This window comes from Anomalospiza imberbis, chromosome 9, assembly GCF_031753505.1.
Source record: "Anomalospiza imberbis isolate Cuckoo-Finch-1a 21T00152 chromosome 9, ASM3175350v1, whole genome shotgun sequence".
NCBI lineage: Eukaryota > Metazoa > Chordata > Aves > Passeriformes > Viduidae > Anomalospiza > Anomalospiza imberbis.
This window is the reverse complement of record NC_089689.1, coordinates 29,295,698-29,320,977: the sequence shown is the minus strand read 5'-3', so window position 1 is coordinate 29,320,977 and position 25,280 is coordinate 29,295,698. Positions and strand designations below refer to the sequence as shown.

Genomic DNA, 25,280 nt, shown 5'->3' with positions numbered 1-25,280 from the left:
CAGCTCTGGGAATTAATTCACTATTTAACAGCAAAAGGAGAGAATGGGTATTCATAGGCATGGTCGTGTGTATCTATTTAGAAATTTATGCTGTATTTTCGTGCTCTTTTACCTTGTTTGGGGTTGGGTAAATACAATGTTGGTCGAGAGGGGAGTGCTCTTCTTTCACTGGGAAGTGCAATCCTGCACTGCTCTGTAGCACTTCATTCTTTGGGTTTCTTAAATTTTAATTTTATATCTAGAAATTATTGTACTGGGAAATTTTTCATGTGAAGAACTCGAATCTCTCATTACTGACAAACAACAAGGTGATGATTCCCTCAAATTAAAATACCCAAGAATTTCAAATTACAATGTGAAAACCAACAAGCCACCGAGGTTGTGGGAAACCTCCTCATCTCTGCAGCACTGTGGGGTGCAGCAACCCTTCCCCAAAATCCTGACCCCCTTCCTAAAATCCTGACCCCCTTCCCGAAATCCTGACGCCCTTCCCGAAATCCTGACGCCCTTCCCACAATCCTGAACCCTTCCCAAAATCCTGACCCCCGCCCCAAAATCCCGAACCCCTCCCCAAAATCCTGACCCCTTCCCAAAATTCCTGACCCCCTCCCCAAAATCCTGACCCCCTTCCCAAAATCCTGATTCCCTTCCCAAAATCCTGACCCCCTTCCCAAAATCCTGACCCCCTTCCCAAAGTCCTGACCCTCTTCCCAAAGTCCTGACTCCCTCCCCAAAATCCTGGCCCCCTTCCCAAAATCCTGACCCCCTTCCCAAAATCCTGACCCCCTTCCCAAAGTCCTGACCCTCTTCCCAGAGTCCTGACCCTCTTCCCAAAATCCTGACCCCCTTCCCAAAGTCCTGACCCCCTCTCCAAAATCCTGCCCCCCTTCCCAAAGTCCTGACCCTCTTCCCAAAGTCCTGACCCTCTTCCCAAAATCCTGACCCCCTCCCCAAAAGCCTGACCCCCTCCCCAAAGTCCTGACCCCCTTCCCAAAGTCCTGACCCCCTCCCCAAAATCCTGCCCCTCCCAAATCCCGCTTCCCCCGTCCTGTCCCGGCTCCAGCCCTGCCCGGGCCGCGCCGGGAGCGCCTCCTGCCGGCGGCGGGCGGAGCAGCAGCGCCGGGGGTGCGCTGGGATCCATCGGGAAGGGGATTTTCCTCTCCATGCAAAGCCAAGGGTTGTTTTTTTAAATAAAATCCTGGACATTTCACACACACACACACACACACACAAAAATAATAAATCAAAGCTTCAAGTTCTGGTCAAAAGAAATGGGTAGAAAAGGTTTCAAGTCGATCTCGTCAGCAGAAAGGCTCAGGGGCTCAGCAGTGTCCAGATGGACATTTGGGATTGCAGGGTCAGGGCCGGGCAGGACAGTGAAGACACAAAAGTAGAAAGACAAAATAAAAGGCTGAACCGCACCAGCTGTAATTGTTCCCCAGGGAAGCCCCGACCTCGAGAGGAAGAAATGCTGCCCATAGGAGTGGGGTGCAGGGCTCTGAGCTGGCTCCGAACCCTGCCCTCAGCAAACCTGGGGAAAGTGAGGGTTCTTAGGATGTTAGGGAGATATTAGGGAGAAATTCTTCTCTGTGAGGATGGGGAGGCCCTGGCACAGGGTGCCCAGAGAAGCTGTGGCTGCCCCTGGATCCCTGGAAGTGTCCAAGGCCAGGCTGGAGCACCCTGGGATAGTGGAAGGTGTCCCTGCCACAGTGGCATGAGATGAGCTTTAATGTCCCTCCCAAGCCAAACCACTCCAGAATTCTGTGGTTCTGTGACACTTTTATAGTGCCACAGCCACGCCTGGGCTATACAAGCACTGAACACAGCTCATTTGATATTTTCTCCTGAAACTTCTTTACTGTTAGGAAAAGTTGTGGTTTAAGTTCTTTTGGAGAAAAAGTGGAAGTGGAGCTTTAGATTTTCTCTTTCTATGAGTCCATCTTCCATGTTCCAGGACAGTTGCTTCAAAATAATTAAATTGTTTCTAAGCACAATGTTCCTTTCTGTATCAAAAGGGAGAAGAAAACAAATAATGGAATCATTAATTTTAATCTGATTTCAGAACACAAGTAACCATTGTAAACCTCTCTTGAAGTATTTTCAGGGCAAATAGTAGAAACTAACTTTTTTTTCCCCATTAGTAACTTTCTACAGAGGGAAAACACATTTCCAAGCTGTTCTATTTATGTTCCACATGTTGCTGCAATTGCCTTGAATTGGATAGTGAGGAAAATCCTTTTTCTATCTAATCTGTCTCTCCACACTGTAGATAAGTAGGACAATATTATCCTAGAACTCCAAAAACTTTATGTACACAACATCTTATTTGAAATTAATGGGCACATTCACGGTCCCAGAAACCTATTTATTTCCAAAGAAACATCCTGCCTTTTTGGGGCTTGCCATGTCTCAGCAGAGCAGGGTCAGGCTGAATATGGAGCTGTAGGTTGATTTATCTCCAGGATTCCTGCAATTTCTCACATGTCTGCTGGCATCACATCCAGGTAGGGATAGCATAAAGTGACATTTACTATTTCGGTCTTAAAGTGAGTGTGGATATTGTTGCTAATAATCATCCCCTTGTAAATTATAAATGTCAAGGACACCCAAACCCACATTTCCACTGGAGCTTCTTTTTCAGAAAGGATTTCTTCTGTTTGCAGGCACTGTCAGGCTCATGAGGCTCCTTTTGGCAAACAGCACAGCTTTAGCCTTTAGGGTGTTTGATCCCTGCCTTCAGCTCCTGCAAAATAAATTCATAAATCAGGCATTTTTTCTTAGGGGATGGCCTCACTTAAAGTCCATATGCTTTAAGTTGCCACTGGAATATTGCTTATTAAAAATGAGATTAAATGGGGGTGACCTGGGCCAGATGTGGAATCAGAAAATATTCCAAGTGTCACTGGGAGCAGGGTCACAGAGCTGGCAGAGGTTCCTGCTGCTGTTACCAAACCCTGAGCACTGCAGGGTCTGGGGTGCAGCACGGGAACCAGGCAGAGTCCCCTGCTGCAGCACAGGGGAGGTGACATTTCTGTGCCACCACTGCAGCTCTGGCCTCTCTGAAGGGCTTCTCACCACTCAGCAGCCACTTCCCTTCTCCCCCAGCTCATCCCCAGTGCCCAGCAGAAATTAGGATGGAATGCAGGAAATTCCAGCTGAGAAAATCAAGATCCAAACCATTCCCGAATGCTGATGAAATGCAGCTCGTTCATTTGAGTCAATCCACACCAGTTACATTTTGAAACCCTCAAGATATCAGTGAGTTCTTCATAACTGTTCCCTCTCCAGACTGAAATAATTAGCGGAGTTTATGGAAATGGTAATAAGTATAAATGGCTCTTTGAACGCGTGGCATTCTTTGATTTGAAGATAAGCAAGATGAAAATTACAGAATAATTCTGCTTCTGATGTTGTTTAAAGTTCTGATGGTTGGGTTGCCTCCAGTGGAGCTGGTGCTCAGTCAGAGTACAGCTCTTAAAGCCCCAAAGAAGACCAAAGATTTAAGTGCTAATTCAGCAAATTATTTCAATCCAAGCTTGTGCTTAAATTTGTCCTTCTTCCAGAACGCACTGGTAAAATTTCTCATTTAATGGGAGAGAAGGACATCCTCAATCTCATTAAATTGAAAGAAAATTTTATTGCTAGTGCCATAAATAAGGTTGGGCTTGAGAGTGACGTGTGGGGTGAGTGAGGCCTGAGAACACCTCCATAGAAGAGGATATCTCTGCAGCCAAATGTGCCCTTTTTTCTGAAAATTGGGAATTTCTCCTGTCAAATCTGTCTTTCCTGGCTCGTATGAAAACAGTGGTTTGGACCTTCAGCTTGGCAGGAGTTTATTGAATGCTTCATGTTGTCCTACACATGTTCTCTTCTCCCCCAAATTATCCTAATTAATGGCTTTTGATCTAAGTGTATTCTATAAAAAATAAGAAGACCAAAATAATAACACTAATAAACTCTAGTTGGTTTCTCTGATAAATAACTCTGAAGAAAAATTTGCACAAAGGACCGCTGTTTATTGAGTTGATAGGGATTTTATTTAGGAGAAAGTGCCAGATTTTGGGTCCAGCCCTCAGGATTTAGTCTTGGTCTTAGCCATTGGATTGTTATCTGTGTGTTTTTCAGAACCTTAGAGTCCAGATTCCAGCTTGGAAATCTGAATGTTTGGGAAGCTTTCATCCTGCTAGAACTGCCATTATTTTTTAGAGTTTCATAGAGGAGAGCTTGGTGGGCCTGGCATAATAGGGATGTGAAGATGGATTATGGAGAGACCCAGAGCTCTCATTAGGGTAGAGAGGGAGGCCAGGCTCTGATGGGAATGACAGATTGGGCCATCTCCTGCCTTCCTCTCCCAAGGCAGAGCGCTGCATTTTGTGTTTTAATTTTAAAGATAATTAATGTCATTTAATCCAGCGCTTTTTAGGAAGGTAACAGACATGAGGACATTTGTTATGGGCCTATCATCTCCCGTGTTTGAATTTGTTCCTGGTTAGTGAGGAGAACTGGAAAAGGGGCTGGGGCTTGTGCAGATTTTCCCTGTGTGTGGCAGCTGCTGCATCCAAAATGCCTCACCCACCTCAGTATATTCTGGTTTAGAGATTTCTTCCCAGTGAGTAACAGAGCTGAGAGGTGAATATCCATGGAGACCTTGATCCCTGCACTTTGTGTTGGTAAAGTAGCCTGAGTCTGCACCTATGGAAACATTTCTTTTTGGACCAGGAGCACTTTGGAAGGTTCCTTTACCTGTAAAACTCTGGTTTGCCTTGCAGAGTTTTGGAGTTTGCAGCTGGGCTCCTTCTGGATAAAACACCCCAGAAAGCTGAGATCCAGGAAAGTGCCAGAGGGAGCCGCAGGTGCCACTGCCCACTCCAGGGTGGATCCCTTGGGATTCCTCTGCTGCTCCTAAATCCTTGTTCTGACACCTGATTTGCAAAGAATCCCTGAGTATTGCATTTTTGAAAATCAGGCTACTGATCTCAGCCCAATTTTCCTGATTGGCACAAAACTCCTGCCACTCTTGCTCATTCATCAGCTTTTATTTCACTCCTGCATCCAAGCAGCCATGGAAAAATCCAGTAGAGCAGATCAGACTTTTAGCATCTAAATATTGACCTGGATGGTTTGTCCAGCATGGGAAGGCGCTCGTAGATAAGAAGGAGCTCTGAGGGACATCCCCAAAATTGTTGGTGGCTTGAGCAGTGCTCGCATCAGAATAATAATGACAGTGCAAAGGCTGTGCTGGCCACTGAGTCTGGCCACATCACCCTCTAGTAACAAATTTCCATGACATGAGCTGTCATTAAGGAGCTGCTGAGTGATAACAACGTATTTGTGTGGCTGGGGCACTGTATTTCTAACCTGCTATACTGTTTAAGTGGTTTTCACTTTTAAAGTTTTATGTGGTTTGCAAAAGTTCTCTCTACTTACCAGATTTAGTCAGGCTTGCTTAATGAATTACAGAAAACATTTTAATTACTGACAAATGTAAAGTGATCCTTTATACAGAGCAAAGGCACTTGGCTCTTTACATATCCTCCCTTAGTACCATGTGCTTAAAATTAGCACGTGGCAGAGCTGAAGATTGTTTTTAAGAACAAACCCATTTCTATGCTCCCAAACCAAATGCAACAGGAAAAATACCATTATTGCAGGACTAAAGATAGAAGGGGATTCAATTTTAAAACGCTTGTGGCAATGAAAAAATATAACTTCCAATGTGAGTCAATTCATTGAGGCCTTAACATTCATTTGTTGCAAATGGAGGGGGCAGTGGAATCCAAGGCTGGAGCCAATTGGCACCGTGCAGGCTGGGAAAGGTCAAGTGGTGGCTGGTGGTGTGTGTGCTACTCCCAGGCTTTGTTAAAATGCTGGGATTAAACAGAAGTTACATCTGAGGTCAAGTGACCGCAATAACAGGGGACACGGCAAGCCCTCAAATCATTCCCCGGGATGAAAATGACACGGAGCTGACATAATATCTGAGGTGAGATGGAACTGAAATCCTCAGCACCTGAACACTTCACCTACTGATGGGTAACCTGACCCTAACCAATCTTATAATCATACCCATGTCAGGGGGGAAGCTGCATTTCCCGGAGCAGAAGGTACAGTCACTCGCTTTTATTTATTTATTTGATTTTTTTCTTTTGGCTCTGGCTCTGCTTCTGGAATGATGTTGTTAAAAGTTTCAATACTCTGCTTTAAGCCTTTCAAATCAATGTCTTCTGTGGAAAATCAGCTGCCACCTCGGGGGGCAGAGCTCTTTGCCTGCTCGGTCTCTTCGTTGCGGGTGCTTTGGTTTATGGAGCAGCAGCTGAATGGGCTCCTCGGAGGATTTGAAGAGATCCAGGTTGGGCTCAGAGCTGGCACTTGCAAACCAAAGAGCAGAGAGCAAGGACTTGGGGTGACTGGGATATGTTCAGGCACGGAGAGTGATTTTTGGCACAGCGTGTCACCTTCTGTAGTGGAAGCATGTTTTAAGAGGAAAGGGAAAATGGAGCTGTTCATTGTACTGTTCCAAATAATGTCATATTGGAGAACTTTCATGGTGCAAGCCCCCCACCCCCCATTTTTAAAACTATTCTTTATAGCTCTAAATCTCACCTCTTTAAATTTATCTTTCAAAAAATGCATGTTGGAAGACCCTGATTTCAGAGTCTCCTTTGTGCTTTTGCATCCACATTTTTCTGGAGAGGGCAAGCAAAGCTCAAATTAAAAATGCCGTTTACATAAGCGGAGCTGCATCAAAATCCTCCTACAATATTCCCTGAACCAATCTATTCGCACTTCCCCAAACAATCATTGCTCTGGGCTGTGGGATGAATCAGCATGTATTTAAATCAAAGGCAGCCAGGAAGGACTGCATCAGTTCTGTGCCACGGAGCTGTCAAAGCCCCGAAGAGATTAAAGGCGTGACCCCTTCATCCCTAACATTGCTCCACAAGAGACATTTCTGTCACTATTTCTGCCACTTGGCTTTCGAAGATGCCACGAAGCCTTAGGGCGACCTCTGCTACATTTCAGTGTTGTTTATTGATTTCTGACCCAGTGCTTAATAGTTTTCCCAGTCCCCCTGAATGGCTTTTGTAAGCAATAGGGTTTGTGCATCTCACCGATCAATACCTTTTATATTTACAATAAAATTGAAACTGCTTCTGCTGGGGGTGCAGCCCAGCATTTGTCATCCTTCAGCGAGGGAAAACTATGTCATTATCTGAATTAAAACATTTATTTCTGATTAAGAGAGTGTCCTATCTCATTAATTTTTCCCTTTCCAATAGAAAGGGAATAGAATCCTATTGATTTTTGCACTTTTACACATCTCCACTGCTGGGAAGATAATTGAGAAGTTAGCCAGAATAAATGAAGTTTCAAGTCTAGCAGGCCAGCCAATACCTTCCAAATTCAAGGTGTTTTTATGAAGCTGGATTTTAATTTGTTGGCAAGCTGAAGCAGTGGGACTTATTCGGCTGAGTAAATTGGATTAAGAGTAGAATCTCCTTGAAGCGTGTCTTGGTGAATGCTGAGGGGCTCGTTCCCCCGAGACAGCCACGGACGTGCTGGAGATTTATGCTAAGACAGCTTCCAAATTGCCCTCCTTCAAAACTCCAAGTGGCTGCAGGAAGTGGGGATTAGTGGACCAAAAGCTGATTAACTCACTTCTCCTCCATTGTATCGCCTGTCTTAAAAACAACCCAACTCCAATCACAGCTGAACTAGACCTTCAGATTTTCTGCCAATTGATTACTCTTTATTAGAATAATGGGATTAAATCAAGCTTCATTAAAAAGAATTCCCATTGCATGAATCCCTGTTCCGAGGACCTTTCCAGCATCAGTGTTGCAGTGATGCCCCAGGTAGAGGCCACCCTTCCTTCTCTGTTTTCATTCTGTTTTCCTCTCTCTGAATTAACAACCCATATTCCATCTTCATTTCCTGCCTATAAAATCCATGCCATCGTTGGATATTCCACTAGAAACCAGAATGGGTGGTTAGACTTGGAGAACAATAAAAGTTTGGGGTTGAATTAGACAATATAACCTCTATTTTAATAAGTTAGACAGAAGAATTTTGTAATAGCTGTTTTAAAGAGGGAAATGCCTCTTCCTACATATATTCTCAGAAAACATGGACTCAGTTGTTTTTGGAAGTAAGAATCAAATATCTAAAAAATTAACACTGAACTAGGAAAAAAAAATCTAAATTTACACATTTAGCTCAGTAATCTCAATTCAGAGGTTTCCAGTAAGAATCTGTGGTCTCACTTTTATTCAAGAATTCTATACGACTTGGTTTGAAGCATTAATTTGATTATTTTTCAATAATCCATGATTAATGGGCTGCAAGTTAAAACAGCAGAGACTGGAACTTGTGAGTTTGTGATATTTGGCTCTGGTGGGGCTTTTCCGGGAAGAGGGGCGATGCTGTGAATATCCGAACCTTTTCAATTTCTGAGGAAGCAAATATAAAATACACAGGAAAAAGCCCTCTGAAAAAGCATTGTAAATGCCATAGTTACAACAAATCAACAGCACCAGATTAAAAACGCTGTGTAAGGGAAGGACTTAATTTCTTGCTGCATTTTAATGCTCAGTCCCAAGCACCAAAGTATGCAAAAGGTTGAATACATTCATCACAAACATTTCTGTTTTCTCTTTTTACACCAATGAGAAATTGCAAGATTACCAATGACCTTCCTACCAATGAAGCACCATAATTATGGTCATTTGTTATACAACAGAGATGAATGGATAGAATTTACATAGAATAAAAATATTATTTAACAGCTGTTATGGATGTGTGAAGTGCAATCCTAATTTATTTAAATACTATAAATATATTGGTAATGTATTCTTTTCAAATTAACCTCATGAACCTTATACTGGCAAAACTTCAATTAATATTGCACTAAAATCCATTTCCTCCTGTTGTGGGGGAATATTGAATTGGGGAAAATCTACAGTTACAGCAGCAGCTCACTGCCTACAAGTTTTTCTTTGATTTTTTCTGCCCTTGGCTCGAGCTTGTTGTATTGGAATGATTTAAAAAATGCTTTAAATTAAAATTAGACCAAACAGACTTTTACAAACCAGCTTTCTTTTCCTGTTATTTAAGGATACCACAACAACTTATGAATGAGTTGCCAAACATTATTTAAAAATGTGGGGTTTGGTACAGTACTCTGTGTATTCCAGGGTGTTTTGCTCATTTCTCTGGCTTGGGAGTGAAATAAAAGAGGAAAAGAAAACAGAGCCATGTGGGGCACGTTTAACTCAGCCCTTTCTGGCTGCATATTGTAACGTGGATTTAAAGAGAACAGATATGTGTGGTTGTTTGATGAATTTGGAGCCACGGGGGGATGTTTGCCCGTGTTTGTGTCTCACATTTTGGGTTTATCTCTTTTGTATTCTGTCCATCTGCCCCGAGCTGTCATTATTCCATGTTCATCGACAGAAGAGTTATAGTTTGCAAAAACCTATCAGGTAGGCTGGACAGCAGATAATTGAGGTGATGATCAGTGCTAGGAAAAGACAATTGATAGTGATAGTGTCAGAGGCTGCACCTAACAAGATCTGCACCCTCTGTCTCCTTTAGCCTTCCTTGGAAAGGACAGAATATGGAATAACATGGACATGTCTGATGTGCATCAATAGATAGGATGGCAGTGCATAATACTTCTTGGAACTGAAATCTGATGGTTGTATCTTTTGACATTGCAGCAGGTTATTAAATAGAAATGTGAACTATTAAGAGATGATCCTGACTTTCAATACATTTTTATCAAAGTCAAAAAATGGTTGACACCACTGAGTGGATCCACTTTGTGAAGGAGCAGAAAAACCTGGCATTCCAGGGGAGTCGAGGATCGTAATTGTGTCATTCTTGAGGAGGAAGGCAGAGCTCAAACCACAGATACTTCATAGAAATAGAATAATTAACAAATGCGAATATGTACAATTATACCAGAGTACAAATAAATAAATAGGTACCACTAAAATTTCATATTTAAAGCTACTGGTGAATCAACCAACTGTAACAGTGGCAGGTATCAGAGTTCTTTGATCCAGGTTCCCACTGGGAATGTGTTTTCCCCTCACATGAGGCTGATCCAGGTGTGCAGCTCAGAACACACAGACATTTCCCTGACCCACAGGGAAAGCAGCTTGACCCTGTCTCTGAAGATATCAGCATCCCAAAAACTAATCCCTGCAATTACAAAACAGAATGGTTGACACTAAAATGCATTTAAATCTCATTATTCCAGAAGCATCGCATCCTCTTGTCCATTTTGGATTACTGTTTACTTTTCTGGACATTTAAAAATGTCATTTTCCTTCCTGATTTTAAAAACCTACATCTTTATTTCAACCCAAATGCTCTGTTCCTGCTCTCAGCTCTGTGACAGCCTCCTGCAGAACTTCTTTAGCATTTTCACGGAACAGATGAGATCTTGTACACAAGACCCATTTGGCCAACTCCAAGCGTCCCAGTTTTGCACAGCTGCACATTTTCCATTGTGCAGGAAGGGTCAGCGTGGGCAGCCCGGGGTAGGATTTATCCTCCTCTGCCCAGCTGTAATGTATGCAGGGAAGTCATGGCTTTGCATGGCTATTAAACACCCTATAGTCTATATAAAAACATGCAAAGTTGAGGCTTAATAGCAATAAAATATTATGGGTACTGCCCTCACTCATGGCTGAGTGAGCATGGCCCTTGATTGAGTAATTGGCAAACCACACACTGTGGCTCTCCCATGAATAATCATGTTTTTCCATTAGGGGAACAATAGGGTTGCTTAACCCTCTAACTCTGCTTCCCAAAATGCCTCTCCATGGTTGTGGGGGCTCTTCCTGAGCATCCTGCACTCCCCTTCCCAGCAGTGTGCTCACAAAGCCATTTCATTCCTGCTCTGTGGCACCGAGGCTCTGCTGGCTTTTATTTTTCCCTGAGGCCGGTAGCCTTGGGGAGGGACTGGGACACATTAATGGAAAAGATCTGCTCCCTAATTCATGGCATTTCAGAGACCTTTGAATATATTGGGCTCCGGTTGAATTAATGTCATTTCAGTCAGGACAGGAAGTTTACTGTAGTTTGTCAACTATCATTCATTTAGGAAGTCCAGTAATTTAATGTGCAGCAGAGGGCAGGGAGATGGAAGATGGAGCTGGTGAATGATGTGGGGTTTTTTAAAAAACGTGCAAGGAGTCACATGGGAAAACATCACTCAGTGATGAGAGTACAGTGAAAATCCTTCCATGGAGTGGGGCTGATTGCTGCCACACACCCAGCCTTAGTCAGCACAACCAGGAGCACCTGGAGCCCCCTGAGCCTCCCCCAACTTCCGAGAGGTGAGGTCTGTCCCTTTAATGCAGGGAATTGATTGATTTATGGCCGCGTGATGGCTCCAACGATCGTCAACGGAATTACACTGAATTATGGTGACACTGCTTCTGCTCCACAAGCCACTCCCCATATGTCCTATAACTCAAAAGCAGAATGACAATAATACTATCTATGAAATTTATATTCATGATTATAAATTAATTCTTTTTGGCCAGACCAGCAGCAGCAGCAGCCTGGCTTTGCAATTTCCAAACAGCATTTATGGCATTGGCTTGGGAATACTATCTATCAAGCTTGGTGACAAATGTGGTGGATGATGGTCTCTGCTGCCTCTGGCTCCAACATCCACTTGTGTTACAGGGGGAAAGAAAATGCTATAAAATAACAGGAATCCTTGAGCTGCAATTTCTGACCAGTGTTCCTAGCCTAACACCAAGCTGCACAGATCTTCTGTGAAATGAATATTCCCTGGGAGAGAAACATGGAAACCAGCCTGCGTGCCCATGTGGGAAGAGCCAGGGGTAAGAGGAAACAGCTGTTGGGAGTTGGAGAGGCTGCACCCAGTGCAGGAGCACCTGAGACTCCAGGGAAATTCAGCCTCTCACCTGGGCCTGTTGAATCCCTTTCTGTGAGAGGCTGGAAGGAGTACCAGGGCTTTTCCACCAGTGCTGGCTATTAAAAAAAAAAAAAAAAAAAAAAAAAAAAAAAAAGTATAAAACCTTTAAAAAGGGAAAAACAGGAGCAAGGAGAATGAAGTGACATCTTCCAGCTCTGCTGGCAGCAGGGAAAAGTTGAAGCTGTGCTGTCAGCAGATCTTGGTGAGCACTGAGCAGTGCGAGAGCAACGACTGCAGCAGAGCAGGGCCTGGCTCCCCCCAGGGACATGTCAGCTGCAGAGCCATTTTATGGGCACTTTGAACAGCCCTGAAATGCCAGCCGTGCCCTTTGGAGGTGCTTTGTACATTCTGGGAGCTCCTGGGTGGCACGTGGCCACTCAATGGAACCCACTGATGGCCAGGTGCAGCGCAGTCCCAGGATCTCCATGTCTGCTTTCCAGGGAAGTCTCCTTTGCCATAGGAAGGCTCTGGAGTGGCAAAGATTGACTGACAGGATGCAGCTTTATCCCAGATCATTACACCTGTACAGAAAAGATCTGCTGGCCTACAGTGATTGTCTGCCAGTGGGGGATAGAAATTAGGAGTAATGATCATGTTTGTATGCATACATAAGTTCCATTGAACAACCTCTGAACAGCAAAATGGTACAAGATGATGAGTGAGTCACTACTTTTGAAGTATTCCAAGTATCACTTGGCAATAATTGCTTTTTTTTGCTTTAGGAAATGCATCCTTTGCGAAAGTGCCAAGTCAGCAATGCTTCTGTTAATTCACCTGCTATTTAACTTGAAGAAAACCTCTAAAGCTCCCTGAAGTTGTCTTCTCTCTGAGATTTTTAGGTTGGATTTCTTTTCAAGTGAGAACCAACAGACCTGTGGTGCTGGGCACTTTGCTCTTTCACTCACAGATCAGTAGGGCTGGCCCCAAGCATCCCCTGCTGCTTTTCACCCCATCTGGGGCTATTTCCATCACCCACTGATGCTGGAATTGTTGTCTGTGTGATCAGCTCTGAGATCTTTGCTTCTCTTCACCTCAGGTGCTCTGGGGGCAAGGGGAGCCTTTCACCACGACCTCTTGCCACCTGCTGCCGTGAGGAAGAGGGGCTGTTTGCAAGGCTGTGACTTCTCCCTGGCACCTCTGGGCTCTGTAGCCTGCCCCACCTGCTCCTGTCTGGTTTCCATGGCATCAGCAGCTGCTGGTGTCCCTTTCCACAAAGCCTTGCTGATGACAGTGACTCTGTTCCAGGCAGGAATCCCTCCGTGCAGAGCAGGTTGTTGTGGCAAAGGGCCTTGTTACCATTGTGACCCCATTAATGTGGGGTCTCTGGGGAGTCAGGATCTCTTCAGCAAGGCACTGAGTTGTCCTGAGTGTTTAAAATTCCTGGTTATAAACACAAGGCTGTGGGAGCAGCTCCAGGTGAAGGCAGTCCCACTGAGCTCTGCTTTTGCATTCCTGCCCTGTTTTCCTCCTCTGCCTTCTCTCGCCAGCTGGGTGCATTGGCTTCCAGCTCCCCATACAGCCCTTTTCTATCCATTTATATCCTACAGCATCCTAATTTTCCTTCTGAAACACAGAAAGAACCTGCAGTCCAGCCCAGTGTGTAAAGATACTTTGGAAAAGTTGGGATTCAGTAAAACTCCAGTTCATTTCTTCTCTGCTGCCTGCCCTGCTGTCCGTAATAACTTGCCCGTGTTCCCTCTGCCTTCCCCACTCTCTATTTATCACTTTCATACCCTGCTGCCATCCTGTCCAGCCTAACTTTCTCCTCTCCCATCATCTAAATGCTTTTCCACCAGCCTTCTATGTAAATTCTGGCTGAGACTTTGTTAGAGTAACAGAAATGCAGCTTTATTGCGCTGTGAGTCTCCAACACAGTGAAACCCATTAATGGGAAAGGTTTTTCCATCCGTTCCAAGTGAACGGAGATGCAGCTCTATGGAATATAGCTGTGGTGCTGGAAAATCTATATAGACAGCAGAGGAGACAGAGGAAGGCTGCTCATTTACATAGTTTGTGGTCTTGGTTGGAAATTCAAGGTGAAAGATAGGCAGATTTCCTTTGCTCACAAGTGCTGTGCAATCCCAAAAGTCCAGATGGGAGCAAAGTGAGGAGAGAGGGCTGAGCAAGGGATTAATTCAGCTTTGGAATACTGAAATCCAAAGTGGCACTGCGGGACAGAAGATCCCACTGAGCAGCAGCACAAGCACACCTAAGGCTGTGAATTGGGAAGAATTTAAATAAACCCCACCCTGATGTTGCCTGTTCCGAGGGTAGCCCGAGCACGCCTGCCAAAGGTCTGTGGCCACACAGGAGAGCAATCCTTCCTCTGGTTATGAGTAGATCCCTTCCAAAAAAAATGTGTTCCTTGGCTGTGGAGCTGCATTTTGACTGCCTGATGAATCAGACATAAACTATCCCGGGCTTTGAGGAGCTCATTATTCCAAGCACTTCCCTTGCTGTTCTCCATGGCCAGCTAGCAGAGCCTGGAAGAGTTTCTGCTGACTCGTCTCTTCCAGCCTTGGAGACAAAATCCTGACCTTGCACAGCAAATTTAATTGTGCCAGGGCTCAGTGGAGACCTCGGCAGCAGGAGTTCCACAGCGCAATCCTTCACTTCCGTGCCTGCAGCGCTGCTGGGAGTTACTGAGGGCTGCTGGAGGCAAAAGGAGATTTAGACCCTTTCTTTAAGTGAAATATCTTAATGGTGGCAGTGCCAAAATCAAGCCCAAATAATTATCTAATGGAAGGTGGGAGCTGGAGCACCTTTGCTGTTCTCAAATTGAGAGTGGGATTTAAAAGCGTAGGGAGGCATCAAGATCATGGCTCTGCCAAGAGGCTGCTTGGACATTCCACTGGGAATCCAGGAATATTTCCGAATTACTAATCTGTGATTAGTCGTGAAATGTGGCCTTTTTATCAAAGGGGACAACTTAACTCTGTATTTGCATTGTGTTCCCTCCATCCATGTCCCTCCTCATGATCAACCACTGAGGAACAGGGGCATCATTAAAATAAAAATATTAATAATGAAATTTAATAGCTTGTTATTTGTGAATCTTGCTTTTAGTGTTTCTGATTTATTGTAACCCGTTCCTGCAAACTAAAAGGGGGAAAATTAAGACTTCTACCCCATCCTTATAGTCATGGCAATTTCACAACATCTAAGGGTCATCAGTGGAAAATAAATATAACATACTCTGGGCATTATATTACCTGAAATCATCAGTGAATCTCAGAGTTTTCCTCATCTCTATTTCCTGTTCCTTTTTTTTCTGATTTTTAGCCTCCTGCTCACCCTTGCAGTGTGGAAGAAAAATAGGTATTACACGGCATTGCTAAGTGATGCTTGTGTGGGTCTTGGTTTGGAATATTTTCCAGAAATCTTCCAGGAAAATAAAATGGCAAAGATTCCCAAAAACTTGCAGTTAGGCACACAAATGGCAGCAAATCTAGAGATGCTGGAAAAATGGGTTTTAGCAGACACACGAAGGGATCTGACAACCACAGGCCTTGGGGAGAACTTCTACTGTCTGTGTGTGCAAACAATGGAGCAAAAATGGGAAATTCTGGGCAATATTGTAGTTCCAGAGAATGACAGATTTGAGGAAAGCACAGGACAAAGGAGATGCCCCCCCAAAAAAAAACAGTTTGAAAAAATATTTATATATATATCAAAGTAGAATGGGACCAGAATAATTTTAGCTGTGAAATTCCAGAGGTGGAATGGCATTCCAGCCAAAATGAATCTACTTACTGAGCTGTAAAACAGGTGGTAAAAATACTGATGAAATTTGAAAAATATTAATGGAACTGTGGCAAACAGGAGCATCCTCAAACACAGCTTGTCTGGGCTGTCTAGAGTTCTAATGGAATTTATTTTTCAAATTTAGTTGAAAAAATTAATTCCCCTGCTGAAATTCCTACTTGCCAACTCTCCAGCCCAGGTGGATTTTTATAGCCAAGATCTAAACCCCTGAAAAATAGCAGTGTAGAGTATAATGGAAATGCTGACACAACCTACATTACAGCTGCAGGAATTGTGCCACTATGGTTTATGGAGAGCCCATTTTGGGGTTGTCAGGTTTTTAAACACAGGCTGTTGTAAATTTGAAAGAAGACTGTCTTGTCTTTAGGCTTTAAGGCTGTACATATTAGCAGAGGTGGGTTTGAACCAAAATTTCCCTTCTCAGATGCCCCTTTCCTGGATTTTGAGAGAACTGGAAATCTCACCTGAACATCACAGTGCCATCATTATCCTCGGTTTTGTTTGGTTATTTTTGGGTTTTGTTTTCAGTGGGAGGAATTAGTTCTGCTATCAAATAGAGTCCATGAAATAAAGTTACTCCTGGGGACAAACACAAAGTAGGAGGATCTTCCCCTAGGTAGAAAAAGGTTGTGAGGGGAAACACAAGTGCAGTTCACACTGCACGGGCTCCTCCAGTCAGTGATAGGGTCAGGACTGGGCTCCCAGTCCACTGAAATGGCATTTTTAGCCCAAAAGTCAAAATTTCACTGTTCCCTGGAGTCTGACACCTCTGCCAGGTAAATCTGTGTCTGTTCAAGCTGCAGTGGAACAAAGGTTTACAGGCTGAAGCCACAGCTTGGCCTCAGAAAATCAAGGGTTTTGCCTTTAGTTAGTGCCTATGGAGGAAGTTTAATTCAGAATGAAAACCTGTTCCCAGTAGCTCTCGGGAAAGTTTATCTTGAACTTGTGAAAGCAAAGGAATTGTGGAAATGCAGATTTAAAACTAAATGTCAGCACTTGGGAAGTTGAATTCAGGCTGAAATCTCGGGAAAGTTTATCCTGAACTTGTGAAAACAAAAGAATTGTGGAAATGCAGATTCAAAACTAAATGTCAGCACTTGGGCCCAGTGTAATTTGATTGAAAACAGCAGCAGGATGTGTCTTAGTGCAACCCCAAAGGTGCCACCTTCCTAAGGTAGATAAAAAACTGCCTTCCACCTGCATGAATTAACCCAGGAAAAGGCAAAGAGGGAAAATCCATTTAAATCTGCATTAATCTTTTATTGGCTTTCCCACTTCTCATAAACAGTTTGTAACCATACATATATCATCATCCCAAACATCAAGTATAACTTCTCACTCAATAATCCAATTGATATCCAGCTGATATATTCAGTAGCAACAGTTCTTAAATGGGGCATTTTATAACCTAGGCAAAGGTTAATCATCCTTAGCTTCTTAAGTGTGATCTTAACTGTGCTGCTTGTGCTCACCACTGGATTTCCAGCAGTGCTCTGGCTTGAAGTTAATTAGGAGGCAGATTCTTCACTGATGTTGAAAGGAAAGCCAGGATGTTAAAATATTGTCCTGGTTTTGGGTGCTCAGCCATGGCACAGAGGACCGTGACTGCCAGGAGCCACGTCTCAGCTTTTTCTGGTTATCAGGCTCTGCAGAGAGATGCCACACGGAGCACTCAGGAACTGGGGACTTTAGAACCACTTTTCTGTTCTAGCTGGCTTTGTTCAAGGCTGCTTGTAGCCTGTCAGGGGTCGATCAGCAGGAAGCCAAACAAGCCATGGCTCTGCATCAGACAGCCAAGCAGAACAGCTGACCTGGTGGCACCGCAGTGACACCGTCAGCAGGATCAGCAGCCTGGCCTGGTGGCCACACCAAAGGCTTCCATCATCCCTGAGCATCCTGCAAATAAAGTGGTGACACAGCTCAATTTGATCTCCCTGATCCCTCCTGAGGACCTCTCTTCTTCAGGCTATTCCCACATAGACAAAAAGATTTTGTCTCGCTGAACCTGTTTATTGACCACAGCTGTCACCCCTGCTCTGACCAGTGACCTTATCTGAATATTCAAATCCATTGTAGATCACAAGTTCAAATGATTTTCTTACCCTCTGAAAGCCCTGTTTTCATAGTGAGCTGATTGCACATGACAATATTATAAGGGGTGTAATTGAGATTCTACAAACAATTTGCACCTCAGGTTTGCAAAAATAATATACAGAGAAGTGGGAATGCTGCTGACATTCCCCTCCCCCAGCTTCCCTGAGCTGATCCTGTTTGTGGAAACCGGGATGGCCCTTCCAGATACTGAGAGGCACATGAGGATGTTAGATGGATGCACCAAATCTGCTCCTGCAGCTGAGAATGCACTGATTCCAACTCAGCCTTTGGAATGGGTGGGAATCAAGGCCACAGATGAACTCATCTTTCTTCCTCCCCTGATTGTGATTTCCCTGTGCAGGGAAACTCTCAGGGCAAAGCCAGGGGATTTTAGTGCAGTGGCTGTAACAGAGCTGAAGAGGAGCAAACACAAGATATTCCATCTGCTGGTTTTTTTATGGCATTTTTCATTTCTCTTCTGACTGTACTTCCCTGATAATTTTTCTTCTTCCTTCTCTGATATGTTTTCACAAAAAGCAGCATGTCAGCTTTCCAGTATTGAACCGAAACCTTAATCTGTGCTACCTGAATAATACAAATCATCAGAACTAACTGATCCTAGTAAGAAGCCCCACACCTCAAGCAGTTCTCATCCTGTCTGCCTGTCCATCCAGCATCCCATGGATTTCATCATCCTCCTTAAAGATACCGGCTTTTGCTGGTTTAAAGAATAATGAGACAATGGAATCAGAAGAACCGGAATATCTAGCTGGGTTCAGTTGGACTGAGGCGTACACAATTAACGCAAATTAAACTCACAGAAAATTTGGCTTGCTCAGACTCCTGTAATAGAGCAGGAATCAGTCCAAATCTGCCCAGGCTCTGCAGGGGTTCATGAACTTCACAGACCATGTCAGTGCAGCCCCAGCTGAGGACAGGAAGCACATGGCAGGGAAGCAGATTTTGCAATTTTATGCTGTATCAGTGAAGAAAAAGTTGAAACACTGCAAATTCAAAACTAAAAAGCAAATAGAGGCTGTAGGTGAGAAACTGCACCCAGAGGTTTGTGGCGATCGCTTCAGGATGTCCATGGACATCCAGCTTTGCCAGTATCAAGGATGTCCTCAGGAGAAAAGCCCAGCCACAGAAATCCCAGATCTCCCCTTCTCACAAACACCACACAAAACTGTGAAAATCTCTTTTCTGGGGTGAGAAGTGCTGCATCTTCTGCTGGTGCTGGTTGGAAATATCAAATTGCCAGAGCTTCCCTAAGATGTGGTCCTGCAACTTTCCCGTCCCTCATTTTCTGCACCTCTGAGAGTCACCCTGAGGATTGTTCCTGGTGCTATTTATTCCTACATTATTATGAAGTGTCCAGTGTGGAATATAAGGCTTAAGTGCAGCCAAGTTCATAAAGCCTTTGGAGCTCATTACATGGATGGCAGTACAGCAGTGCAGAGCATTGCTGTAAATTTGAATTTTCTGCCGTATGTTTTCTAAATGCCAATATAAATAGCCCAGGAAATAATAAAATGAATAAAACACACGACTTCATTCGAGTTCCATTTGGAAAGACAGGGTGTGAAATGAAGAGTTCTGCTCTCCAGGTGGTGATCTCCATGCATAGTAGAGTGTTTGTCCTGAATTTCATTGCTTTGGAAAAAAGTCATGGAAACTCTTGATTTAGCTGCCGTTTCACGTGTGTTTTAAATAACTTCTGTGACACAATCAGCTACCCAGGGGTTCCAGGAGGGACCTCACAGAGCAGTAAAGCTTCAGCAGCGGCTGTCCCTGCCTGGCCGTTGCTCTGCTGGGTACACAAACTCCACAGTCCCGGTTCTGCGCGTTCCCCGCGGATCCATCGGAGCCGCGCCGGGAGCCGGGGCAGCGCCGAGCCCCGGGGCTGTAAATCCCTCTCCTTGCTGGGAACAGCAATGCACGAGCCGTAGGCAAATGTATTCATGTCTCCAGTTATCCATAAATGAAAAATCATGGACAGCAGCGTTCTCTTTGTTGTTATTCCAACAGAGGCCTTTCCCCTTTTTTTCTTCTTTTATTATTACAGAGCTTGGGCACATGAGTACTCTTGCCTTAATAAAACTCAGTCTCCTTTACACAGAATGAGTGGCTCTGTATTTATGAAATTAGAGCATTAAATAACTCAGACTCTTAGTAAACACTGAGGAGAAAGTCACAGGGCCACCGATTTTGTCAGAATCTCTAAAACCCTGAGAAACCATAACCACATTGGGAACTGATATGAAGAATGTTGGCAATGCTTTAAATGAAGTGTTTTTAATATGCTTAACCATGCATTTAATTTAACCTTAATGAGACAGTTATTGTATGCTGACTAAATACCATGAGCTTATTAAAAACATATTTACAGAGATAAACAGTGATGTAATATAGATACATATTTATGCCATCATTGGTAAACTACTAATACCACGTTTTTAATTAATTGGCATCTACTCAATATGCAGTGGGGTTCTGAAGAGATTTATTATATTTGGTTTATGTTGATGAAGCAGCAACTGGTTTAATGAGGGTTAATTGATCTAACTAACTATTAAAATATACATTTCCTATTTTGTGGTGATCAGGGCTTAGATGAACACACATTCAAACAACTGGAATTTAGTCTGTGTTTAACAGGATAATTCACCTGCTCACAGGTGAATGGGGGCTTAAATGAGCTGTTGAGTGGGGAGCAATTAAATATTCCAGGAAATAGCAGCGAAAGAAATGAAATTGAAATAAAAAACAATCACAGAATTACCCAGCAGTAGGTTGGGCAAGAGAAGCAAAAGCCTTTCGGGCTTTTGGAAGTGTCTCAAGTGTGGTCAGATCAGGAGTTACTGTTGGTTGCTCCTCCTGGGAATTTTTTGATGCTGAGATGAATTCTGGCTGCTCCTGCTGGTGTTGCCATAAATGCCAGCTTGCCATGGACCCCCACACCCAGAGGAGGTTAATTTAACCCACGGGATCTGTTTTGAGAACTCTGAACCATTACAATGTGCTTACCACAGCCTCCTGATTTTCCATGCTGCTGGAATGAGTGTGTGTGCCTAATGGAAAATCTACGAGCATTTTCGGAGCGGTTAAAACACGCTTTCCACTGGTTTTAATTTAATTTTACTTTTTTATGAAGAATCTTAGAGAAAGGGCACAGTGAAAAAGCAATGAAAGCCAAATTGCTGTACATGAAGTTTCATTTCTGGAGAGCCAGGGAGATTAATTCACTTGGCTGTGACTTGTTCATTACTACCCCAAGCTAATCAAAAAAATGAAATATCACAGGGAGCAGCTCCTCTCTTCCATAGCTTGTAACAGTGCCCTGATCACAGCCTGTGGAAGAGGAAAATATTCTGCTTAAGACTCTGACAATGCCATATCTGCACTGAGCAACTTATTCTGATGCTGCAGCTTTGTTTGCTGATTCTGACGTGATTTTTTTTCTGGCCATTTGTTTATTTTATTATATTTTATCTGGACATTTATCATTGCTCCCCAGCCTGGTGTGAGGATGTGGCACTCAGTGATCAGGATCTCACCGAAGATTTGCTGAATCACAGGTTCTCCCTGATCCACCCTGCCAGGGTTATGAAGGAGTTGGTGTGGGTGTGAATTATCAGAGAAAACCTTCTCAGAAGGATAAAAATAATGATGATAAGAAGGAAATGTCTCTGTTGTATTGTCCATGAGGGTGAGAGAGGCCTATAAAAGATCAAAGGTGGTATCCTGACACAGGGACATCAATTAAAATACTCTGCCAGGCCTTTATTTGACACTTAGCTTGCCTGTAAGAGTTTACAGCAGAACTTCAAAGCATCCATTTATATGGCTTAAATTTTTTAATGATTCTGAATTCTGTGTTGAACCCTTTTTTTGAGGGAAAAATGTTAACTCTTAATAAGTGACATGGCATTTTATTCTGAATCAAAAGCCTTTTCTTTGAAAACGGCTTAATTAACATTTCCAGGTTCATAACATTTTCATTTATTCCTCTTTTTTGTTTTGAAATGGTTTTTTAAGTTTTCCAGTGATAGTGATAGAGGTTTCCTAATGTATTAAAAAAACACAGAGTGTGCCCAGTGGGATCTGCAGTCTGATTAGCTTTCAGTTTGGAGCTGAAGGAGGAGATTAAGCAGGGAAGGTCTGCCATGCTATTAAAAAGAAAACCTGATTTCTTCTAGCCATTAGCCAGTAAAATGAGTACAGCTGTCAGCAGAATGGCTAAATATATTGCACAGTGAAGATTAGCAGGTAAATATTTGAAAATTATGCAAGATTTGGAATGTGTGAGGAGCTGAATTCTGCTCTTAGGGGTGACTTTTAAAGCTGGAGTTGTGATACTGCAACTCACAGCTCAAGTTTTGGGATTCTCTTTGAAGAGCCTCTTTGTGCATTACTTCATCCAGCTCTCTGGTCCTTGACCAAAACTCTAAGCTGTTGCCACAATAAATAACAAAAATAAAATTCTAATCCCACTGAATCCCATGAAGCATCTCCAATTTTATATCTGGAATTTAGTGCCATGTGGCTTCACCCTGGATTCATCTCTGTTTTCCCCCAAAGACTTCCCAAAGCCTTTCCCAGGAAGGGAAGTGCTGCTGCTCTTGGCTCTGCCCATTGGGCCTCTGAGCATTTGAAGTGGTAAAAGCTACAACATCTCCCACCAAAAATGATGGGTATCCAGCTCATGCTTCCAGCCTTGGATTTCCCAGTGTTTTGGATACATCTCACCAAGCCAAGGGTCTGAAAAGCAACTTCCATAATGTTTTCCATGGAGGCAGAATGCAGCTGTGGTCTGAATCAGACACAAGTTGCTCAGTGTCTGACCAGCACATCCATTTCTCACGTTCCTGGGGATCTGCACCTTTGTACAGACACGATCAGGAGCTGTTGTATCCCTGCTGGAATCCATTCCCACCCAGAGCAGAGCAGCTCTTGAACACAACCTGCTTGATGAGGATGCATTCAAGCAAAATGTCATGGAAAAACAATTTTCTCCCTGCAAAACAACTGCTTATCTCTGACAGCATCAAATCAGAAATGAAATCAGAGAACAGAGAGGTGAATCCAATTAGAAATGAGGGTGAGGTGGGAATTCCTGAAAGAGGAAGGGTTAGTGGTAGATAGGGATGTGGTGGGGGATGAGAGTTTCCAAATGCAATTTTAGACAAAAAAAAATAATACATTTAGAACATCAAAAGGATAATGCAGGTATTTAGACTGGAGAAGAAAATAAATAGATTCAAGTTTAAAATGTTTTTATATATATATATACAGATAAAATATAACATATAGGATATATATTATACATAATGTATACTATATTATATATATTCTTTTTTTTTCTTGTGTACCCTGAACCATTTATGAATTCACACACATCTCCTGAGATGCAAGCAACCACATAAACTGTTAAATATATATCTTTTCCACACCTTTGTAGCATTAATTTGACATGTTATACTACACTTAGGCCCCATCTCACCTCTAACTTGCCTTGGTACCTCCTCTGTCCGTGTCAGTGTAGCTGAGAATTGTTTAAAACTGAGTCTCAGACCTGGTGGCCGTGGGACCGTGCAGAGGTGAAAAGCAAAGTGACAGGAAGCAGATGTTTAAGTTCACCAGCATCAGCAAAGCTCCTAAAGCCTGAGGATAAGTGTGCTAAAAACCCATCGAGTTGCATCGCATGGAGGCCCAGAGCTGGAGTTAGGCAGATGTTTTGGGGAGCAGGGCTGGACGGCTGCTGATGCCACAGCACAAGAATTTAACATGTGTGCAGTGAGAGCAGGCTCGTGGCCTGTGCCTAGGAAGGTTTCTAGTGGATGTGTATCTATTTCTTTTCCTGCAAAGCATTTTGTTTTCATACAAAAAGATTTTCAAGCTGGAAATCCAAAGCAAATATCATTAGTCTCATTTTGTAATCAAGTGCTTATGAGTAAGGGGAGACTGGCTCTGCCCATCCCGAGTTAATTCCTTTTCCCCAGCTTTTTTATCCTCACCAAGAAGTCCAAGGGTTAAGCCATCCCAACATGCCTCACACTCAATTTATAAACCAGAAAATCTTCCATAAATCAAAAGTTACAAACAGACTTTGTAATGTCATAACTCTTGTGACGGCTCTGCCTTTGATTGATTCCTATACATACATTCTGTCTGATTACCATAATGTGCTCTTGTGGGACAATTCCAGCAGGGCACAGGGAAGGAGCAAGGAAAGAAGTAAATAACAAATGGTCCTGACTCCTCCTCATCGAGAGTGATTTCAGTCCAATGTTCCATCATATCAACTGGGAAAGAGAGTCTTAGGGTTTGGGCAATCAATTACAGATCTGTGTAGAGGCAGACACAATCATTTCCCTGATTGTCACCAGTCTGGAGCAGTGACACAGGGAAGTGATCCATCAGTCTATTTCCAGTGACAATCGGAGAAAGATGGCAGACACTCGGATACCCACAGGCCCCTGGATTGGCTGGCTGGCCAGATTGAAAAATAGCTGTGTTTCAAACATAACTAAACCTTTAAACACCTCTGCTGGAAGGTTTCAGACATTCCTAGAAAACATTTAGAGCTATTACAGGAGTCGCTCCCATTACAGTGGGTGGTGAGGAGAGTAAACCTGCCTTGAAGTGCATTAGAATAAATAGAGTGAAGTACCCATGCTTCAGCCAGGAATATCAGAGCCTTTCTGATTTGCCAGCTTTGCTTTTCCTCTGCTTTAATGTTGTGATTTTAATGCGCAATCTATTTTTTTAAGCAAAGAAAAGAAAATTAGCTCATCTTTGATCAGGTATTTAGAATTAGATTTAGGGGGCATTTGTTTAGTTGCTTAGTGCTACTTTTTCCTCAGTGCACTGGGTTTAATTTACAATAAAAATCACCAGCAAGGTGCAAAGTGTGATCAGTTCAGCAACCTGAGAAATCCCCTCTTCTGATAACCTTTAGAACACTGTCAGAGCCCTGCAGAAAAGCAACCCACACACCCACTGGGTCCTTAGTAACCAGCCAGTTTCAGACTTCAGGTATTTATTGGTTTCTCCTCAAAGCAAAATTCTTTTAAAGACAGAGAAACCACACAGTGATGGTTTGAAACAGCAGCCCCAGAGAAGCATCCCATGAGCTGTGGAGAGCTGGCTGCAAGCTGGGGATGATGGAGAAGCAGCAGCTGTCAACATCCAAGTGCTGGAGGAGTGATTTTCTGGAGTTGGGAACTTCCTAGGCACATCTCCCACCATTCCTCCCCTCACAGCCCTTTGCTGGGTAAATCAGAATCAAAACTCACCCTTGAGGCAGAGCAGCTGAGCCTGTGTGGACTGCAGGGATGTGTCCTCCTCATCTTTATCCTGATCTGTGCCCTCACCTCCTTCCCAAATCCTCACTAGTGTTGAGTTCTAAGGCTGACCTCTGATGGAAGGGATGCTGTGCTTAGGCTGGGGGAAGGTGAAT

General features: G+C 43.4%; 1 long non-coding RNA gene across 3 annotated transcripts in view; it reads left to right on the top strand.

The window, feature by feature from the left end:
* LOC137478845 (uncharacterized) overlaps positions 1–25,280 on the top strand; it is a 123,092-nt gene that overhangs the window by 84,512 nt on the left and 13,300 nt on the right. Inside the window, exon 1 of one of the 3 annotated variants that reach the window (XR_011001849.1) lies at positions 5,619–6,104. The exons of the other annotated variants lie outside the window; for them this stretch is intronic. This is a non-coding gene — a long non-coding RNA (uncharacterized lncRNA). Of the gene's footprint in view, positions 1–5,618; positions 6,105–25,280 lie in introns of those variants that run through there. 3 annotated transcript variants of the gene reach the window in all.